Consider the following 22,847-nt stretch of genomic DNA (forward strand, 5'->3'; position numbering starts at 1 on the left):
TCCCTAGAAAAAAGGGTGGAAAAAATGGTTCCTCTCCTGTCCCTCTCAACTTGACCCTGAACTTTACCTTCAAGAAATAACTGGCATATTCGGTGGCCTACTTTGCAAGCACAGGGACCCGAGTTCAATTCCTGGTACCAAAAATAAATAAATAAATAAATAAATAAATAAATAACTGGCATAGGCATGAAGACTCATAGTGAGTCAGTGATGAAGTGTTCACTACCTGTATTTAGAAAGAAGACACACTCCCTTTTACTCCATGGTGCAGTGCTAGTGCAGTGGGCTCAATGTATAAGGCCCTCTCCCCCAAATATATGTGCTGAAATTCTAACCCCCCATGTGATGGTATCAGGAGTCAGGTCTTGGGAAGGGGATTCAGTCATGAGAGGGAAAGTAGAGGCTTCATGAATGGAATTAGTGCCCTGATAAAAGACTTCTGAGAGATACCTCTCCCGAGAGGCACTGTTTATGAACAGAGAGCAGGGCCTAACCAAGTACTGACATGAGAGAAGCTTGACCTTGGTCATTCTGGCCTACAAAACAGTGAGGAATAAACTTGGGCTGCTTTTATGTGTGTGACCCAGTTTATGATATTCTATTACAGCAGTTTAATGGACTAAGGAAGCTAACAGTTTTCATTCTCTAGGGTATTAGGTCTAGGTAGATGAGGGAGAGACAGGTATTTGCAATGTCACATGAAAATTGTGTAATTCGACATATTAAACCTTTAGTGAATTTCTTCATAAGCAATAGCAGGAGACAGAATGCAAGGCTTTATCATAAATTCTAGATTGTTTAGGAAGTGGTTTCCCATCAAGTAACTAAGTAAATTTTTATTTCACATGGAAATGTCTGTTTCAACCTTTCACAGGGAAGACTGCTTCAAGAGATGCCAAACCCAAGTCTCCAAGTGACATCCTAGTCAGCACACTCCTGTTTCATTTCATATTTTTGTTTCCTGTTCTACTTGGCTTTGTTTGACATCTGTCTATATTAACTATATTTCCCATTTGCACTACCACATTTGACAGCTCAAAGAAATTCTTCAAGTCTGCCCATACTATTTCACAGTATATCCTAGATTTCTAGGCTTATACCATCAGCAATCTTTGTTAAGCGAGCCTATACATTTGGTAGCTGACCTTCATGGAGTGCCCAGCAATACAGTGGACACCAGCTAGATAAAAAACAAAGAGGAAGGCACGTATCCTCAGCTAAGTAGAGACCATGAAGCCCAAACAATCTTTCTTGTTACACTGAACTTTCAGGATGTTATTGGCAGGGATATTTTGTATTTGTCATTTTTAGATTTTTAAACAAAAGTTCTCTATATTATATAAACTAAATCACATGACACCCAATGGGCCTCTTTCACATAGAATCACTGGTATTTCTGCCAAAAAGACATTATGGACTTCTCTACCTTTCACTTGTTTGATTATAAAATCCTAGAGAAAAATCAAGAAATAGATGACTAGGACTTTGTTGAATCACAAGTGCTGATCAAAGCACTCTCTTATTTATGTTTCTCAAATTGTCTTCATAATAGTTGACTCCCCCAGGCCTCTCAATATCACAATCCTTCAGGATGAATAAATGTATTTTTTTTTTTTTGGAAATGCTGTCATGAGAGTACTTCAAAACATACTTGTGTTCAGTAGCTAAAACCAGGAATTTCTTTCCAACCACCCTTTTCAAAACTTTCTGCACTAAGATATATAAAAAGTTATTTTAAAAAACTAAGGGTGGAACTAATTTAAGAAAAGTTATAAGGAGAGAATTTGCAATTTCATTGCTACTTTCTAATAAAAGATAGCATTTTTCTTAGAGGACACAGAGCCTAAGCAAAGATATTAAAAGCAAGTGACTTTATTATCCATCTCACTTGTGAAAATGCTATCTCGTCTCTATTCTTTTCATCTGTGAGATGCGGGTTAGTATTGCTAATATCATAGCCATCATTACTGCTAGAAAGAAATCTTACCATAAAAATATTTAGGGCTGGGGATTTAGCTCAGTGGTTCCACCGCCTGCCTCCCAAGTGCAAGGTCCCAAGTTCGATTCCTGGTACCCCCTCCTCAATTTTTGCTGTATATAAAAAAATTATACACAGCCAATGTTACCAGAGAATGTGACAAAAGTGTACCATCTAAGGGACAATAACCAGTACAAGACACTTTAAAATGGAGGGCCACTCACTGAGAGGCACAACCAAAAAAGAGATGTAAATGGGTAAGGGAAATACATAGAGGACCAAGGAGGGGTCAGGACAGATTTAACTTCAAATCTTGAAAACAGAGAGCAAAACAAATAGACACTGTGCACTCCTACTATACACCCCTCATTTTATCACCCCTGCACATTAGTGTATCACTCCCAAAGAGATGAACTATCGAGGAACACAGAAAGAAATGTCTTCATTCTTGCCCTGTGGTATCCCCCATTTTCCTCGCAACCTAGCAGACTGTGAGTGTCCCCTATTAAACTTTGAGATCAAATATCTCCCCCAAGCCCAGGTGCCCAGAGAAACCCACAAAATCAAAACTAGACAGAAAGCAGAAGAGAAGGCTGTATTTCTCTCTGTTTTCTTCCTTTACTGTAGCACTGGTTTTCACTTTTTACTCTTATGCCAAATGCAAAACAATCTAATGAACTTTCCTAAGCAGCCATTTTCCTTTGAATCCCACGGTCTGTATTAGTTTTCTAGGGCTGTCATGACACCACAGCACGGAGTGGGCGGCTTAAATATCAGAAGTCTACTTCCTCACAGTTCTGGAGACTGAAAGTCCTAGTCAAGATGGTGGGAGAGTGTTTTGTGAGACCTCTCTCTTTCTGCCTCTACTTGGGTTGGACAGGCCTCCTTATGTCTTCATGTGATTTTCCATCTGTGTGTGACTGTGTTCCCTCTTCTTATAAGGGCACTGGTCACATCAGATCAGTGCTCGCCCTAATGGCCTGATGTTAACCTCTGTAAAGAGCCTGTCTTTTAATACAGTGGCCTTCAGGGGTGGCGTAGCAGGCGGGGTAAGGGAGGCGGCCAGGGAGACTTGGGCCGTGGGCCCAGCAGGCCCGCCCGCCTAATGCACATGTCTGGGAAGTCTGCAGTGCCTTCTGTTGGCAGGCCCGAAGGCCACTGTGGACAGGCCAGGTCGTCACCTGCTGTCCCCAAGGAGCAGGTGCTCACGGTCAACGTGCAGCGCCTGCTGGAGGCTGAGCATTTTTGGAGGGCCGGAGCGAAAGTGTGAACATGGCCGTGCCTCATGGTTCCCTTCCACACCTAGAACCCCCGGTACAGTATTCAAAGCCCCCAGGGAGATTGAGCCAGGCCCAGAAACACAGCAGTGGGTGCAGCAATATCAGCACTGCCAACGGGTCTACACACAGTAAGCTGGAAAAGAATCCGCCAGCTCATCTGCGCCTGTTTGCAACGCTTAAATGTTTTGATTCCACTAGGACCAACTGCACCGGGCACACAATGCTTGGTTTGCTCAACCAAGCCAAAGCACGTATCAAGAAACTTGAAGAAGCTGAAAGAGCGAGCCAGATGCAGCTTGAGAACTTGGAACGAGAACAGAGATTTTTAAAGCGATGACTGGCACAGCTGCAGGGTCCTCAAGAAATGGAACGAAGGTGAATGGACAACATTGCATCGACGATTTCTTCAGGTCGTTCTGATTCGGAGGAGCGAAGACTGACGTGGGCGTTGAAAGCACCGAGTTCTCCCATGGAGAAGCGGACGACATAAGCACCACCAGCATCAGTGACACTGATGACCACAGCAGTCTGCAGAGCATCGGAGGGGTGAGGGTTACTCCAGGGCCAGCGTCCAACTTTCGTTCGCTTCCTAGAACCCGGCACGACACAACAGCGCGGGGCAAAATAGTTTCGCGGCCAATCCAACACAGTCTCTTAAATTGGGTTCATAATGCAGCCTCCTTTTAAAGCTAAGCAAAATTATACTTGGACAAAAAGGTCAAAAGACCTGCATCGAAGCAAGTACTTAGCAAAAAGTGGGGTACAGCTTCCCCAGCTGAACAAATATTCACAATATTAGTATTGGAAAAACATTCATTCCTAATGGCAGCAGGAAATGTGAAATCGCCTTGTTTTGATTTAGTTGGTTTAAGAGGGGACATTGGAGAGCCCATCTTTTTTCTACTTTGCTCATACCACACTGGGTAGACACATTAAAAGACGGGGTCGTGAATCCTTCCTGAGCTTCTTAGTCCTAGAAATAAAATTAAATCTATAGCAAGGAAGACAAGATAATCGGGCAGTAAACCTGGGCAGCTAAAGAGCTATTAAAACTCAGCCTGGGACAACTTATCGTGAAGCCTGTGGTTGATCGATTCTTTAAAAAACAAACAAACTTCATTTCATGCTGTACAAGAGGGGAGACTCCAGGAAGCCTTTTGAGAGGGATCATCCTGCAGCTCAGCTTTCCGTTGTATTCCATGCTAAGTCAGCGGAATTTACCCCACATCGTTAGCCCTCGGGCACCCAACCACCAGCTCACCAGCCCACCCTCCTAGGCCGCGAGGGCACTCCTGCGTGATGGCCTCTGACACACAGGCCTATGAGTATGGACTGGGGACAAGAAGGAAAAAGCTCTACATGCCTCTGAGTCTGCGTGAGTCGGAAGTGTTGAGCACGCAGACTAGCAGGCCAAAGTCTGAGCCGTGGCAGCATTTTTGAGATTTTGATAACTGTTTATATGTGTTGAAAACCAAAATGACATCTTTTTAAAGCTTGTCGATAAGTAAACATTGATATCTTTTAGAGTGGAAAAACATTGGGAAAAATCCATTTTGATGCAGCATTTGATAACAACACTATACAGCACAAAGGAATGAGGTCTGGGCTAGGTAGAGAAAGATCAGTGCTGTTTTTGTTTTAAGATTCATTACCCTTACCAGTTTTTAACCATCTGATATACAGAGTAGACAATGTCATAGTTAACACAGTTAAAGTCGGCACTTCATTCATTCTGTTGTAAAGATTTGCTTCCTTTTTCTACAGTCCCATTTCACAGTCCCACTGTGCATTTGCCATTGTTGCTCTTCTATTTTCAGAAATGCTATTTTCTTCTAAGTGAAATTCCCAGCTGCTCTTTGATGTCACACATTCTCACTGTCTTTCAAATGCCCAGGTTTCCATCCAGTCCTCAAGCTTACCTTGCAAAGCCTTCCTCCTCCTTTGGACTTTGTACACTTTAAATATAACTACGCTTAATTACTTAAAAAAAGCTTTATGATTTTCATAACTTATTGCTGATTTTAGTGCATTGTTAATTTCAGTCCTGTAGTTTTACTTTGTGTTTAGATAGAGCAGAGCAAGAAAAAAAAAAGAAAATAAAGACAACTATATTTAGCAGTGCAAAAAAAAAAAAAATACAGCGGCCTTCTGAGGCACAAGGGGTTAGAACATCAACATACAGATGGACAGACACATTCAACCCCTAATACTGAAAAAGATGTATGGGTACAAATTTTATTACATCATAGATTTGTTGCCAAGATCAGGCAGAGCTTTCCTAAACCAGCAGCTCGAAAGCTGTTGTGCCCAGACCAGCAGCATTAACTTCCCTGAGAAATTTCAGAAGTGCAAAGTTTTAGGACCCATCCAAAACCAGAATCAGGCCAGGCGTGGTAGTACATGCTTGTAATCCCAGCACTTGGGAGGCTGAGACAGGAGGATTGCTGTGACTTCAAGACCAGCCTGGGGCTACACAGTGAGTTCCAGGTCAGTCTCAACTACATAGTGAGACCCTGCCTCAAAAAACAAAAAAAAAACAAAAAAAAACAACCCCCCAAAAAAAAACAGAGATAGTGAAGTCAGGAGTCAAGTAACTTATTTACATTTTAACATAACATTCAGATGATACCACTACATACTAAAATTTGAAAACTACTGGAACTCATCAACAAGCTGTTCCAACACAGAAGGAGGTAATGTAAATGAAATACTCTGATAGATTATTTTATAAAGCAAGTTCTTTAAAAGTGTGAATAGTGAATTCCTAAGTTTTACATTTTGAAAATTTGAATTTTAATACTAGTTTTTCTGTAGAAGACATTGACATTTTACTTGATTATGTCATATATTGGTAAATATTCTGAAGTATAAATACAGATACATACTTATGTGACATGTGCATATTGCTAAACTATATCTTTGCTACCTATCTTAGTTGCTTTTCTTCATTGCTGAGACAAAACACCTGGCACCCACAAGGTAAAGCAGGAAAGGTTTGTTTAGCTCAGTTTGTAGAAGTTTTAGTCCACAGTTGTCTGGGTCCAAAGCAAAGTGGCACATTGCATTGGGTCATCATAGAGGAGAAACAGTTCATTGCATGAAGAAGATAGCAAATGTAACAAAGGACCTTAACAGCATCTCTGTCTCCCTTTTATCTTATCCAGACTACTTAGGGTGGGTCGCACTCACACTCTTAACCTAGAGCCCTTGAGTCTAGCATTGCACCATGAATCAATTATGGCATCACACACTCCAGATTCAGTCACCTCTGAAAAAACCTACCTGTGACAGCATAAGACTTTGGGAAGACATCTAAAGACAAACCATAACATTCTGCCCAGTCCCCCAAAGATTCATTCACATCCCTTTATGCAGAAAAGCATTTAGTCCATCTCCAAGAGTTGCCAAAGACTTGACAGTTTCAGCATTGCTTGAAAAATCCAAGCTTGGGAAAGTCCAAGTCCAAAGTCTCCTTTGAGATTTAAGGAAAATACTTAGATGCAAGCCTCTGTACAAATGAAAGTTAAACACTTCCAACATTCAATGGAAAGTTAAACACTTCCAACATTCATGCCAAAAAAATAGACATTTCCATTCCAAAAGTTACAAAGAGGGAGATAGTAAGTAATGGGAACAAAGCAACACCAAAATGCAGCAGGGTGAACATTAACTCCCACGGTTCTATTTCTAGGGTTCACAGCAATCCATAGTAAATTGGGATCTCCAAAGGGCTTGCGTGGCTCCACCCCTACAGCACTGCCAGTGGTTGTAGCTCCCATAGCTTCTCTCTTTGGCCAGATTTGCTCTGTCCTTGCAGTTTTCTTCAGATGGATCTACGTTCCTGGATTCTCCAAACTTCTGGGGTCTTCACTGCACCTTTGACTTCTCACACACAGCTTCATACTCTGCCCTCTAAGGGGCACACTGCCTGGTCTCCCAAGCCCTCTCCTGAAATCTGAGTGGAAGCCTCCTGACCCCACAACTCTTGAGTTCTGCATGTGCCTAAAACCAGCACCATGGGCCGGAGATTAACTCAGTGGCGCTACACCTGCTTTGAAAGTGCAAGGTCCTGAGTTTCATCCATGGTACTGGAAAAAAACAAGCCAGCACTACATGGATTATGCCAAGGTCTGCTGCCATCTGGAGCAGTAAGCAGACTTCCTTCTCTCTTGACTGTAGGGGTCCACTGCCTATGAACCAAATCCCAAAGAACAACTTTCCTAGGCCACCACCATTCTGGAACATGGTGCTCTGGGGATTTCTCCTCAAAGCAAAGTCTTTCACTTTTGCACTTTTGAGGCTGCAAAGGGTAGAGTCCTGCTGCTTCATTTGAGCCATCAGGCTATTTTTTCTACTCTCTCGTTCCTTCTCAGCAAGCAAGATCTCCTCTGCTCTATCTTTGTACTTCCCAGCTTTACTGAAGCTTGCTTTTTGGCAAAACACTAAAGGGTTTAAATCACTCTGCTGGACTCTTTTTTCCTGATTCTCAACCTAAATCTGTCTAAAAGCCCCCAACAGTAGCCACCACCTCAACATTATAGTGCCTTGAAATTTCTTCTGCCAGATTAATTACTCTGCCATGCTTAATCTCAGACTCAGACAAAGTTTCTGGACAGGAGAAAAATGCAAAGAAACTTTCTGCCAAGGAATAACACACAGCATCTGGAGTTCAACAGCCATTGTGGTCCTTCTTCCCAGCAGAAATCTCCCAAGTCTGATCTTCACAGGCAACATTTCTGTCAGCATTCTGGACTTCTGGGATCTAACTAGAATCTCCTGTAACTAGAAGTACAGCCAAAGACATTCTAGATCTACTTTTTCAGCCAGCATCTCCAAACCTTTCCAAACTCTACCCCCAAGCTAGTCCCAAAGGCAATGACCCCACTCTTGGTACTAAATTCTGTCTTATTTTTCCTCACTGAAGACAAAACACCTGACACCCACAAGTTAAAGGAGGAAAGGCTTGTTAGCTCACAGTTAGTAGAAGTTTTAGTTCATAGTTGGCTGTCTCCAAACAATAGCACATGGCAGAAGGGAATCACAGAGGAGAAACAGTTCATTGCATGCAGAAGACATAAAAAATAGCAAGGGACCTTAACAGCATCTCTCTGTCCCTTTTACCTTATCCAGACTTCTTACGAGGGGTAGCGCTCACCCTCTGTATAGTGTCCTTGAGTATAATGCATCATGAGTTAATTCCAGCATCACATACTCAAGATTCAGCCACATCTAAAAATGCTCCACCTATGACTACATGAGGCTTTGGTGGGGGGACACAAACCATAATACCTCCTATGAGCTATTTCAGTTTATTCAGACTGAATCACAGTTGCAACTCCCTCCAACTACTTCTAAGCACTTATTTTTTTTAATTAATGCATGTTTGTGATGCATAATATTTACATTTGCCTCAAGGAATTGGTACATACATATGGAGTCTTGATCATTTTTATTCTCCTGCCCATCCCCTCCCTCCTTCCCATACTGAACTGAGTGCCAATCAAAATTCCTTGCATCATGTTACTTCAGAATTACCGAAATTACACTTACGTGGAGGTCCTTCCAGTTTTTCCCTCTTACATACTAGAATTACAAATGAGTTCAATTGAGAAGACAGATGCTTTTCTGGCAAATTTGTGCCCAGGAATAGAAAAATTATGTGTAGCAGCTACTAAGTCATGTTTTGATTGTTGTTGTTTTAGTCCCAATGTTTCAGCAGCAAATAATGAAAAGTAAGAAACTCATAGGTGGCCTGCCAAAATGAATTTTATTGCTTTTGCAGACAACTGAATCTCTAACATTTTTTCTAAGAAAAATTATATTTGGTAAAATACTCATACGCAATACATATACACTCACACTTACACATGCATGTGAACACTTTTCTCCTGTGTGTCACTTGAGGACAATGGCAGGACTTCTATACTTTCATCACTTAATAAGGATGAGAATTTGCACATTTTTGAGCTTACTAACAGGAGGACTTTTATTCTAATTTTATTTTTCATTTAAAAAGTATTTAATAATCCAAAAGGTAGGCATTATACTTGATTATTTTAGAATAGTGAAATTCCCCATAGGTTGGCAACCTAAATGGAGGTTCTATAACCATATCAGCATGGTAGAGAAAGCAAGAGAGGACCAGTGCTCAGCAAAGAGGTCAAGTTAGGATCACTGGATCATCATTGAGGGCTGAGCTATGGAGATTTATCATGTAGGACACTGTCTTATAAGATCTCAATAGGTCATGGATGGGCAACTTTGAAAAGTTAAAGCAATGGAACCCTCTACTGAAAATGAGGCACCTGGGCCCATTCTGAATCCTAAATATATTACCAGAGGGTTTGCAGACCCTAAAACAAGAGCTCTCCTTCTTAATGAGTCCAATCTTAGACTTCATGTAGACATCATCAAAAATAGAGGAAACAATGAACTCTTCTCCCCACAGGTCTGTGTCAATAATTCTTTGCAACATTTGAAATGCATGATTTAATCATATTCAGCTACTAGGGTATAAAGAAATCAGTAACACTATTCCTGCTCAAATGGAAGGGTGACAGGAGGTAGTGATAAGGGATACAGAGGCCATCGTGGAGGGGGCCATAAAACCTTTCTGGAACTGTTTAAATGAAAGAGAAATGATGAGACAGGAAAGCTTTAGGGCATTAGAGAAGGGCTTTGTAAAAATAAGAAAGTCTTAACAGGTGTAGTGGACCAGAGAAGGTGGACAGGAGGAGGTAGAAGGGGAGGTGAGACAAAGGGTGTTTCAGAAGCAGGAACCATAGCAAAAAACAGAGTCCAGAGAATTGTCATTATCAGAATCTCCTTTGAATAGAGATGTGATCCTCAGTCCTGGTGGTCTACGTTAATTACCAGATAGATTTTAAGACCCTATGCCAGCCCAATCAAATCAGAATCCCTAGGGCGGGAGTCCAGATGTTTATATATTTTTAAAACTTCCCACATGTTTCTACCATGCAGCCAGGGTTAGGAACCACTAGACCAGAGCAAACTGACTAAGACTGGCTGTAGGTGTCACTGAAGGAGGATCCCCTATGCTCATAAGCCATTCTGCACTTAGCTAAAAGTCTTGGGAGAATTTTGAGGCAAAGGTGACATAAAACAGTCTTTTAAAATTATTCCTTGTTGAAAGTCAATCTGTCATATTCATATATATATATATATATATATATAGAGAGAGAGAGAGAGAGAGAGACAGAGACAGAGACAGAGAGAGAGAGAGAGAGAGAGAGCGAGAGAGAGAGAGAGCACATATCCAGATTGAGTAAAGAGAAATAGGGCTTTAACTCTCACTTTCACTAGACTCATGTTTAGTTGCCATGGAAACAAAATATCATCACTCATAAAGGGCATGCTTCTAACCTGTTCTTTGTGATTACTGATGTTCCCCTCACATGTCCCTCATCGGAAACTGAGTTTTGTTTTGTTTTTGTTTGTTTGTTTGTTTGTTTGTTTTTTGCCTGTTTCATCTGTATTATCTAGAATTTCCTCACCTTTTTTTTTTTTCCTGTTTGTCTCCTTGGTAAAGGTTTGTCCAGATAGACATAGCTGGTCAATTTACTAATGTCAAAATACTTTGAGAAAGACTGTTGTCTTCTAAAGGAGATTGGCTGTCTGGTTTCAGGCAGAGTAGTTTTGTGGGGAAGCAGCTTAAAGTCAAGAAGTATTCACTGTTAATCCTGCCTTGGCTATTTGCCAGCAAATTAAATGCTCTGAGCCTTAGTTGCTTTATAAAATGTGGAATTCTCAGATCCATCTAGTGCAAGAGTGAAGATTAAACAGGAAGTATGTGGACAGCATGTCACACTGCACAATTAATAGGCACTCAATAAAGCTACTATTAATGTCACCCAGTTCTTGAAAGTAGGTTTTATAATATAATTGCTGGTAACAATTTTTTTCTTCAGATAAATTTTCCTCTTACAAAATTAAGGATAAAAAAATTGAAGTAAAGGCATACAATTTTTTTAACAGTCTTTGTTCCTATCATTGTAATTTTTGAAAGAGATATGACTACCTAAAAAGATTTCAGTTTTAAGAAGCTAAGATCAATTTACAATGAGAATTCTAAAATAACATGCCATTCAGATCTGGAGAAAAGACAGGGTTTCTAGAAGAGAAAGCATATTTTAATTGATACAAAGAATCTTTTATGGAAACATTTAATACATCTGGGTTAGGATATGTATAAATGGTAATTTTTACATTAAAATTTATGAGCACTTCAAATGTATCAAGCATTTTACTAAGAATCGAGGTGATGTTTTTAAATGTTGACTCCATTTGATCTCACGACAACTCTATGGGGCAGATAAGGAGGTGCAGCCTGTAATCCTGCCAACCGATAGGATCCATTGGCCTCCACTCATTGACTATTCCTGCTGTCCACTTCGCTGATTTATTCTTAAGCACTTCCTGCCCCAGATCCCCACAAACTTCCTTCATTTCAACCTTCTTTCCAGAGAAGTTGACTATTCATTTCTTGCTCTCACAACTCCACCATCCTGGGATCTGACCTGTTTCCATGTCCTAGAAATTCTACTCTCTTGTGCTGCTTGTTGATCTGGAACATTCTGCTTTCTGCTTTGCACCAAACTAGTTCTCTTTAATTTCAGAAACTGACTTCGCTTGTGTGCTCCTCAATTTCTATGAAATGGTTAGACATGTGTCACCCACTTAACAGAGATGATGTTAAAGACTGCGTTCCTCAGAAATGTTTTTATCGCTGTCTGTCATGTTTGTATGTGGGTGCACTTGCTGCGTGGGGGTGCCACTGTGGGTTGACCTCAGCCCCTTCACATTAAGTGACATCCTTAGCTCTTTTTTTTTATTTTTTTAAATTTTGAGACAGGCTCTCGCTAAACTTGTCCAATTTAGGCTCCAACTTGCAATTTTTCCTTTCTCAGCCTGCCAGACTGTTTTCATCATTTGAAAAACTAAACATGGAGAGAAAGCAGGGCAAGATGAGTTGTTATTTCCCTGTTGTTATTCCCTCATCACTACCATCAAAGATAAATTCCCAGAATCAGAATATGAGTCAGGGAGAGAGCTTCATGACACTATAAAGTTTTATTGAGCAACTCCTCCTTTAAAAAATATTTAAGAAATGTAACAGATGTCTTCATTAAAAAACCTATCAAGTTCTAAAATTGATATTTTTCAAGGATCTCTTTTAAACTGATGCTGAGAACCATTTTTAAAATTCTTGCTCACTAAGGGAGAACCTTTGAAACTAGTTGACTAAATGAACTAAATTTTAAGAGGAAATTCCACAATTTGTCTATTTTTCATACTTCAAAAAGTAGTATGTATACCAGATCTTCCAAACTACTGCCACTTTTGAATTCTATAAAAACCTTTCCCTGCCAACATATTGCTCGTGTTGAAACACAATCCATGTCACTCACAGCTTCAACAAACATATTTAACACATCTATGCATACATTAGTTAGTGTAAACACAACCCACTTAAGTATAAGGGATTTCTTAGAATTTTAGTATTTCACCACCATGTCATTCAGGGAAACTACCTTGGGGCTACTAAGCAGGAGTTGCAAGCACCTCCCATATAAAACATCATTACACATTAGCAGAAACTCCCTTCAGTCCCAAAGAATGGCATACTGACTGGAGGCAATTCTGTAAATCACATGCAGTTTTAATTAAATCCATTTAAAACGCTGTGTCTCCCAGTAGATTTGAGGGAAGATAGAACCACTTAACAATAGCCAAGATCTAATCTAGTTTGTCAGAACTAATAATAATACAAATGCAATTTCTCACACAGGGACACATGCAAAAAGTTCACAAATGAGCAATTGTAGTGCCTTTAAAAAAAAACTAATATTTATAAATTATTACAAGATGTTACCAGCCTCAGACCATGATTGCAATTTCTAATTCCAATGAATTGATAAAAGGTGCTGTTAATAAAAAGATACATTTTGGGCAGCTGACATAACTAATTGATCAAGTAGTTTGAGTAAAAATACAAGATTTCACTAGGAATCCCGGACAGGGATGAAATCACTCAATTTTCCAAAAGCCAGAGGCCTTGAAAAAAGGAGACCACAGAACACTTTTATGCCTAACCAAAACCAAATAAAATGATCCCAACATACAAATAGGCTTCAGATGATATAATGTGACGAGAGATTTCAACTATGTAGGCAAACCTTTCATTTTCTTTCCCAAATATGGCAAGCCAAGGATTACCTAAGCAGAGGGGAGTGGAGAGTCCTATTTCCTCAGAGTGCTGTCTCTTTAGGGGTGGAAAGGAAAATTTCTTCCCACCTCTTCAAATTTCATCATACTTCACTGAACTAATACTCAACATAACACCCGGGTCATAAGATCTGGGTTATATTAAAACAAAGAAAGAAAAAACTGATCCCAGATGAGCATGAATGTACCTAAGCTGGCACTTCTAGCAGTGGTTACTGGAAGATTCAGGACTGCCAGCCCACCCAGCGATCCCCACAGCAGCCAAATCACTGACTGTTCCCAGCACCTGAAGATGACAGGGACACTGCTTATTTCTGCTGGATGACCGTGTAGAGATTACTGCTGTTGTGCATTTTGGAGGGAAGGAAACAGCTTCTCAAGCCCTCTACCCAGACACTGGAAGAAATGTGGCATAGCTTTCTGTCCTCTTTGTCTCTTAGCTCATGATTGAAAAGAACATCCTCTTGGCCCATTTTATGAGGGGAATTGGTATATATTTATATTTCTTCAGCCCTCTAGTGGCCAAAAAAATAGGTATCACTGAAATAATAATTTAAGGAAACTCCAGTGGCCAAAAAATAGGTATTACTGAAATAATAATTTAATGAAAGGCATTTCCAATTATTTTCTCATTTTATCTTTGTAATATTCTTAGTGAAAGAGATGCCAGGAGATAGAAACTTGGTGAAGGCTAAACAAATCAAAGTGGTAGCTAGCTCTACAAAAGTAGAAGAAAACAGGAAAGGGGCTTCAAATGGGGATAGAAAATACACACAAATGTGGTGTCCTCAGCTTGAGTGTGCATGGAATTATGCAGTTAACAACACACAAAGCAACTCTTACCCCTCATATATAGTTAATACATTAAAAGCTTACATACATTTCATGATATTTTTCTTTTGGGAACTGATATAATCCAGAGTACTACCACACAGCATATGTATGATCCAAACTGCCTAATGAATCAGGAAACATGAACGGGCTGCCAGATACTACCATATGACACCAGAAAATAATCTCTGTGCACCATCAGCTGAATCTTGCTTCTCATAAGCAGAAAATAAATTAGCCTACACCTTCATGCAACAATGCAACAATGACAGTGAGAATGACCACTTACTCTATTCACCACAATGAAATAAACTTTGCACTATAAGTTTTGGACTGCTGAAAGAGATTCATTATTCTGAAATAGTTCAAGACTACCTCTCACCTTCTTGGTCAGGTGACTCTTTTTCTGCAACAAAATAATCTGAGTTGTTAGAAAAACTGGAATCCTATGCTGACAATTTTACAGAAAATCCTATGCCATGCTACAGCTCTATGGATAGTGACCAGGTTTTATCTTTGTTTGATTCTTTATTTAAAAGAAATCATCAATTATAACAACTTTCTTGGCTGCCTTTCCTTACTCACCTCTCTTTGAGCAGTTGGTTCTTTTCTATTGACAACTCTAGGACTTACCCACATTGATAAAGAAGTGAAAGGGATTTCAGGGATTGCCTTCAGGGTGACTTTATTAATGGTATGACTCACTCTGACCTTGAGACTGACTTCTATAAATTGGCTCTTTCTCTTTTCCTAGGATATAAACATCTCCCCTTAGCCTCAGTTACTCTTTGTCTAATTACATAAACTCACTAATATTATCTTTAATACTTTGATTTCTTTAGAACTGGTGTCTGATACTGGTTAATATCTTTAAGAAGATTAATCATAACCAGATTAAAAATAAAAGAACAAAATTAACACTTTCATTATTGATAAAGGATAAAATTTATAATCTAACTTCTAAATTAGTTGAGCAATATGATCACAAGTAAAGTAAGTAAAGGCCAAACTATCATCATTCCTACTGACAGGGGTAGGTTAATTTTAAGTTACTGTGAAAGCACTTAGCCTTGCTACTTCTCTAGACCTTGGAGCAGTCCACAGGTTATAGGACAAATGCTCTTATCTATGTCACTACTTCTAGCTGGTTTGGGAAATGGCATTACTATGAAACAGGTCCAATTTCCCATCTTTAGGACCACCAATAAGTTAGTTACAGCCAATCAAAAATTTTGACAAATAATTTTTATGTCCATCAACTTTTCTACAATTTTATTTCTATTAAGAAAAGACACAGCCTCACCCCTCTGGGCCTGGGCAGAGGAACAGTGAGAGGTGCAGCCATGTGAGTGCCTGCAGGACCCCCCCAACACATGTGGCCTCTGGCCTTCTGGCTGGGCAGATACCTGGATTAATACCACAGAGGTATGGGGGGTCATAAAGACCATTGTTCTGACTCTAGCCTCAATTTTGATAATTCACACAGTTAAAGGTGATAGATTAATAACTACCACAAACTGTCATTTTTCTAGGCTGTGTTTGATGCTATTGTAATGCTGATTGTATTACTTGGGCCTAGATGTTGTGATTGATTTAATCAGTTGTCCTTCCTGGTATATTGAAAATGAGATTGCCTCAGAGACTCAAAACCTAAAGACAAACTATAACAGGAAGATCAAAGTAATAATCCAGGAATCAAACCAAGGACAGTACCAACAACAAAAACAGAAATGAGAAGACATTCAATCAAGGCACAAGCACAAAGAAAGGCTGCCTGTTCATCAAAGGCAAGTTCTGAAGGAAATGAGGTGGAAAAGTCTGATAATCAACCACCTGGATGTCCTGAACTGATAGAACAGGAAGTAACAAAACAGATGAATGAGGCTCTAGAAAAATTCAAAACAGAAATAATTTCCCAGATAACCAGAGAGATTGTGAGCAGAATGAAAGACAGGATTAGAGACTGGAACAGAAACAGATTAAAAAAATACATGAGCTCAGGACCATGATAAGAAGCCATGAATGCCCAGTATAGGAAAGAAATGGAAACCATGAATTCCCAACATAGGAAAGTAATGGAATCCATGAAACATAATCAAACAGGTATCCAGGAGATAAAAAACTCTATTGAAAGTATACATAAGAGCCTGAGCCAATCTGAAGACAGGATATCAGATACAGAAGACAGGATGGTGGTCAGTGACCATGAAAAGAGGGATCTCTTTTTAAAAAGTAAGGAAACATGAGAAATCAATCCAACAGCTCTTAGATGACACAAAGATGAATAATATAAGACTGAGCGGAGTCCTTGAAAAAGCAGGAGAAAGTAAAAGTGACATAAAAAACTGTTCACAAAATTAATGACAGAAAACTTCTCAAACATAGCAAAAGAATTTGACATACAAATAAGTGAGACGAATAAGACTCCAAATAGCCATGATAAAAAAAAAAATCTACCCCTAGCCATGCAATAATCAAGATCCCAAAGACTCAACAGAAGAATGAAATACTACAAGCAAGTACAGAAAAGAAACAGATCACATGCAAAGGAAAGCCCATCAGAATCAAAGCAGACTTTTCAACCCAAATCCTCAAGTCAAAGAGAGCCTGGAGTAAAGTATTTCAAGCCCTAAAAGAAAACAATCTCTAAACTAGACTGATGTATCCTGCAAAACTCACTTTCAAAATTGAAGGAGAGGGGCCGGGGATTTAGCTCAGTGTTTCAGTGGCCTGCCTTGCAAGCGCAAGGACCCGAGTTAAATCCCCGGTACAAAAAAAAAAAAAAAGAAGAAGGAGAAATAAGATAATTCCATGACAAAGAACACCTGAGAAACTTCATGAATACTGAATCAGCACTCCAAACATTCTAAATAATATCCTTGAAAAAGATAATGAAGATCACAACTAGATGAGCCCCAACAGAGGAAATCTAGCAGGCAATGCAAGAAATTAAAGAGAGAGGGGGAAAAATATTAAACAGAGCCAAAAACAGGAAAATAACATGATGATAAGTCAATAGAAATTACATTATCAGTTATAACCATCAATGTTAATGGCCTCAATTTACCAATCAGAAGAAATAGCCTGGCAGAATGGATTAAGAAGTAAAATCCTACAATATGCTGTACACAAGAAATGCACCTAGTTCAAAAAGAATTTCACAGACTGAAAGTAAAAGGATGGAAATCAGTTCTCCATGCAATAGGAACCTGGAAAAAAGCAGGGGTAGCTATCTTATTTGCAGACAAAATAAATTTCAAACCAAAACTAATTAAGAGAGACAAAGAAGGTCACTGCATCCTTGTAAAAGGAACAATGCAAGATGAAGAGATGAAAATCGCAAATATATATGCACCAAATACTAATGACCCCAACTATACAAAACAATTATTAAGGGACATGAAAAAAGCAAATAAGCACTAATACAATTGTAGTGGGGGACCTAAATACCCCACTGTCACAAATAGGCAGATCATTTAGACAAAAAATCAACAATGAAATGCTAGAACTCAACCAAGCTTTTCAACAAATGGACTTAATAGACATCTACAGTGTTCCACCCCACAATATCAGAATATACATTCTTTCTGGCTGCACACAGGTCATTCTCCAAAATAGACCAAAGACTAGATCATAGAATATGTTGAAGTAAATGCAAAGAAGTGAAGTTATCCCATGTATATTGTCAGATCATAGAGCAATTCAACTGGAGATCAATAGCAAAAGAGGCAGTGCATGGTGGTCCATGCCTGTAATCCCAGCACTTGGGAGGCTGAGGCAGGAGGATTGCTGTGAGTCTGAGACCCGCTTGGGCTATATAGTGAGTTCCAGATCAGTCTCAGTCTCAACTACATAGTGAGACCCTGTCTAAAAAAAAAAAAAAAAAAAAAAAAAAAAAAAAAAAAAGCAAAAGAAACCGCAAGAACTTCACAAATGCATGGAAATTGAATAACACTCTCCTGACCAAGCAATGGGTCACAGAGGAAATTAAACAAGAAATTAGACAGTTTTTATAATGTAATGATAATGTCAGTTCAACATATAGGAATCTATGGGACACAATGAAAGCAGTTCTATGATGAAAATTTATAGCAGTGAATGCCCACACTAGGAATACAGAGCAAGCTCAAATAAACAACCTAATGATCAATTGTAAGCTTCTAGAAAATGAAGATCAAGAAAAACCTAAAGCTCATACAAGGGAGGAAATTATACAGATCAGAACAGAAATCAATGCAATGGAGACGAAGAGAACAATACAAAAAAAAAGTCAATGAATTGAAGAGTTGGTTTTTTGAAAGAATAAACAAAATCAATAAACCCTTAGCAAAACCTTATCCAAAAGAGGAAAGAAAAGGCTCATATTCATGTAATTAGGAACAAAAAATGTGACATCACAACAGATCCAGGAGAAATTCAGAGGATCATCAATACCTACTTTGAGAAGGTGTATTCTAATAAAGTAGAAAATACAGAAGAAAGGAACAGATTTCTACATACATATGAATTACCAAAGTTGAACAAAGAAGATATAAAAATTATAAACACCCCAATTACAATCAGTGAAATTGAAAACATAACTAAAAATTTATCAACAAAGAAAAGCCCAGGTCCTGATGGCTTTACTGCTGAATTCTGCAAGACATTTCGAGAAGAACTATTGCCACTGTTCTTTAAACTCTTCAGCGAAATTGAAAGGGAAGAATACTCCCAAATTCATTCCTGGAAACAAGTATTACTTTGATTCCAAAACCAGGGAAAGACCCAACCAAAAAAGAGAACTACAGACCAATCTCCCTAATGAACATAGATGCAGAAATCCTCAATAAGATAATGACAAACAGAATACAGAAGATCATCAAGAAGATCATATACCCTGACCAAGTAGGATTTATCCCAGGAATGCAAGGATGGTTCAACATATGTAAAGCAACAAATTTAATATACTATATTAACAGAGTCAAGGAATAAAACCATATGATCATCTCAATAGATGCAGACAAAGCATTCCACAAAATTCAATACCCATTCATGATGACAACCCTGCAGAAAATTGGAATAGATGATCTTTATCTCAACTTGATAAAGGCTATCTATGAAAAACAAATGGCCAATATCATACTAAATGGTCAAAACCAAAAACCTTCACACTAAAATGAGGAACAAGGTAAGAATGTCCACTGTCAGCACTCCTGTTCAATATAGCTATGGAAGCATTAGCCACAGCAATTAGACAAGAGAAAGAAATAAAAGCAATAAAAATAGGAAAGGAAGGAGTTAAATTGTCATCATTTGCTGATGATATGATACTCTACATAGAAGACCCAAAACAGTCTACCAAAAGACTCCTAGACTCAATGGCCAAATTCAGGAGAATAGCTGGATACAAGGTCAACACTCAAAAATCAGTAGCTTTCTTGTACACAAATAACAGAATCACTGAGAGAGAAATTAGATAAATAATCCCTTTCACAATAGCCTCCAAAAAATGAAATATCTAGGAGTTAATCTAAAGAAGGAAACAAAAGCCTCTACACTGAGAACTACAACACTGTGAAAAAAGAAATTGAAGAGGATATAAGAAAATGGAAAGACATCCCTTTTTCCTGGGTAGGAAGGAATAATATAGTGAAAATGGGTATATTGCCAAAACTTCTATACAGATTCAATGCAATCCTGATTGAAATCCCAACAGTATATTTCCCTGTACTAGAGAAAACAATCCAAAAATTCATATGGAACCAGAAGAGACCTAGAAAAGCAAAAGTCATTCTAGGCAACAGAGACATGGCAGTGGGTATCAAAATCTCCAACTTGAAACTATAGTACAAAGCCACTGTGATAAAAATATCATGGAACTTGCAAAGAAACAGACCTGAGGATCAGTGGAATAGATTAGAAGATGCAGAAACAACTCCAGACATACTCAGTTACCTCATCGTTGACAATGGGAGCCAAAACCCTCACTGGAGGAAAGGTAACCTCTTTAATAAATGGTACTGGAAAAACTGGATTTCAACTTGTCAAAGATTAAAACTAGAACCCTACCTTTCATCATTCATTAAACTAAAACCAAAGTGGATTAAAGTTCTAAATATTAAAGCACAAACACTAACCTTGCTGGAAAATAAGTTAGATGGAACTGTTGAAGACTTTGGCATAGGAAAAGACTTTATGAACAAATCTCCAGTAGCACAGGAACTAGCACAAGGAATCAACAACTGGGATCTCATCTTTTTGAAAAAGCTTCTGCACTGCAAGTGAAACAACCAACAGAGCTAAGAAACAACCTACAGTGTTGGAAAAAAAAATTTACCAGCTGTTTCTCAGACAAAGGCCTATTATCTAGAATGTATAAAGAACTAAAAAATAAAAAAAATCAGACCTCCCAAATTTAAAAACCCAATTCAAAAATGGGCATCTGAAATGGACAGACATTTCTCAAACATAGAAGTAAAAGCAGCAAATAAATATACGAAAAAATGTTCAACATCACTGGTTATTCAAGAGATGCAGATGAAAACAACACTGAGATTCCACCTCACCCCAGAAAGAATGGCTGCTATCAAGAAATTAACTAATAAAAACTGCTGGTGTGGTTGTGGGAGAAAAGAACACTTTTTCATTGTTGGTGGGAGTGCAAGCTTGCACAACCTCTGTGGCAATCAATATGGAGATACCTCAAACAACTAGGATTAGAAGTCCCATTTGACGCAGCTATTCCCCTGCTGGGTGTCTTCCCAAAAGAATTAAAAGAATCATACTACAGTGATATATTCTCACCCATGTTTATAGTGGCACAGTTTGCAATAGCTAAAACTTGGAAACAGTACCATCAATTGGAGACTGGATAAAAATGTGTGTGTGTGTGTGTGTGTGTGTGTGTGTGTGTGTGTGTGTTATAAAATGGAGTACTAGTCAGCCACAAAGAATGAGAACCTAGAGACATTTATAGCTAACTAGATGCACATTGAGGACATACTCTTAAGTGTAATAAATAGGACACACATGTGTAAATACCAAATAGTTTCTTTGGTGTGATAAACTAAAAGTGTAAATAAGAATCAAAATGTATAACTGATATTGTGTAATAGGAAGAAATGTTAAAGGTGTAGGAGAAGTGGGAGGGTAGGGGAAAGCTAATAAGGGAAAAGAAAAAAATAAGAGAAAAGGCAAAAAATGGAAACAAAGTCTCTGTAAATAGGGAAGGGTGGATGGGGTATAGGAAGGGTAGGGGGATGGGGAAAAATAAGAACCAAGATATATCATGTAAAGGTACAAGATCCCAATGATGAATGTACAATGATGATTGCATACCTAAAATGTACCAATAAAGAAAAGAGGTAGGAAAGAAAAGTCAAAATTCAGAAGATTTGTGGGGAGCTTTTCTTTCCTACAAACTAGTAGCAGCAACAGTAGACAATCCTCTTTTAAGGTACTCGCATGGAGCCACAGTCGTATGGTTGATTTTCCAAGGTCTTCAACTAGATGTTTCAGATTAAACCTTTGACCATATAAAATGTATGGAGACTACATTGGATGGACATTAAGTTCTTTTGTCCCTTTTCCATGTTTTTGATCAATACATTTTTCTTGCTGTATGCCACACAGCTATTTTTTTCTATTTTCTATTATATTTTTTCTATTTTCTAATTGTCATTACTTACTCTACTTTTTTCTTTTTGCAGTTGCTCATCTCCCAAACTACTTCTTCACTTCCTTAATATTTCCCAACTATAAGATGTGTTTTTATTTAAGAGTTTTAATGCTAGTTGCTAAAGGCAACAGGAGTTCACAAAGAAAAACAATAGACATTGGAGAATTTCTTTAACAACATACTCAAAAGAATCATTCTCTTGTCTAGTTACAATAACATGTAAATAATGCAAGTTTTTGAGTTTCTCAATACCTCATTTTCTCATAAATGGCTTAAACCACTGTTTCTATGAAAATAAGTGTTTGTTTCCTAGCTTGTGCCTACAAAAGAATCCTAAACTCATAGACTGAAAGTGAAAGGATAGAAAACAATTCTCCATGTGACAGGAGCCCCCCAAAAAAACAGGGGTAGCAATCTTATTTGCAGGCAAAGCAAATTTCAAACCAAAACTGATTGTAGCATTATTGATGTAGGACGGTACTATATCATACTTCCGTGAATGTAAATATCGTGTACCTGCTCTATGATGCACAGTAGTGACCATGTTTCATCAGAGCTATAGTTAAAGATGTTACTCTAGAATGTTCTCTTTCCAGAGGATAATTAATATGCTAATAAAAAAAATGGTGCCAGGTACCACAACAGCAACAGAACTTTGCTGTTTTCTGGATATTATTCTTTTCTTTGGTTTTGTTGTTGTTGTTGTTGTTGCTGTTGTTTTGTTTAATGGAATGTGCTGAATGTCTATAACTCTGTTCAGGTGACTGCAGAACCTGGAAAAGCTGTTGCTGCTATCAATGCATAACATACTGCTATTATTAGTCTTTTTATATATATATAAATATATATATATACA

At 38.5% G+C, this 22,847-nt stretch overlaps 1 protein-coding gene and 1 pseudogene across 7 annotated transcripts in view; one reads left to right on the top strand and one right to left on the bottom strand.

Annotated features, from left to right (window-relative positions):
* Dync1i1 (dynein cytoplasmic 1 intermediate chain 1) overlaps positions 1-22,847 on the bottom strand; it is a 317,434-nt gene that overhangs the window by 194,888 nt on the left and 99,699 nt on the right. The gene's annotated exons all lie outside the window — the stretch shown is intronic.
* LOC104847850 lies at positions 893-3,851 on the top strand (annotated as a pseudogene).

This window comes from Fukomys damarensis, unplaced genomic scaffold, assembly GCF_012274545.1.
Source record: "Fukomys damarensis isolate Sample0158 unplaced genomic scaffold, DMR_v1.0_HiC HiC_scaffold_4, whole genome shotgun sequence".
In the NCBI taxonomy this organism is placed as follows: domain Eukaryota; kingdom Metazoa; phylum Chordata; class Mammalia; order Rodentia; family Bathyergidae; genus Fukomys; species Fukomys damarensis.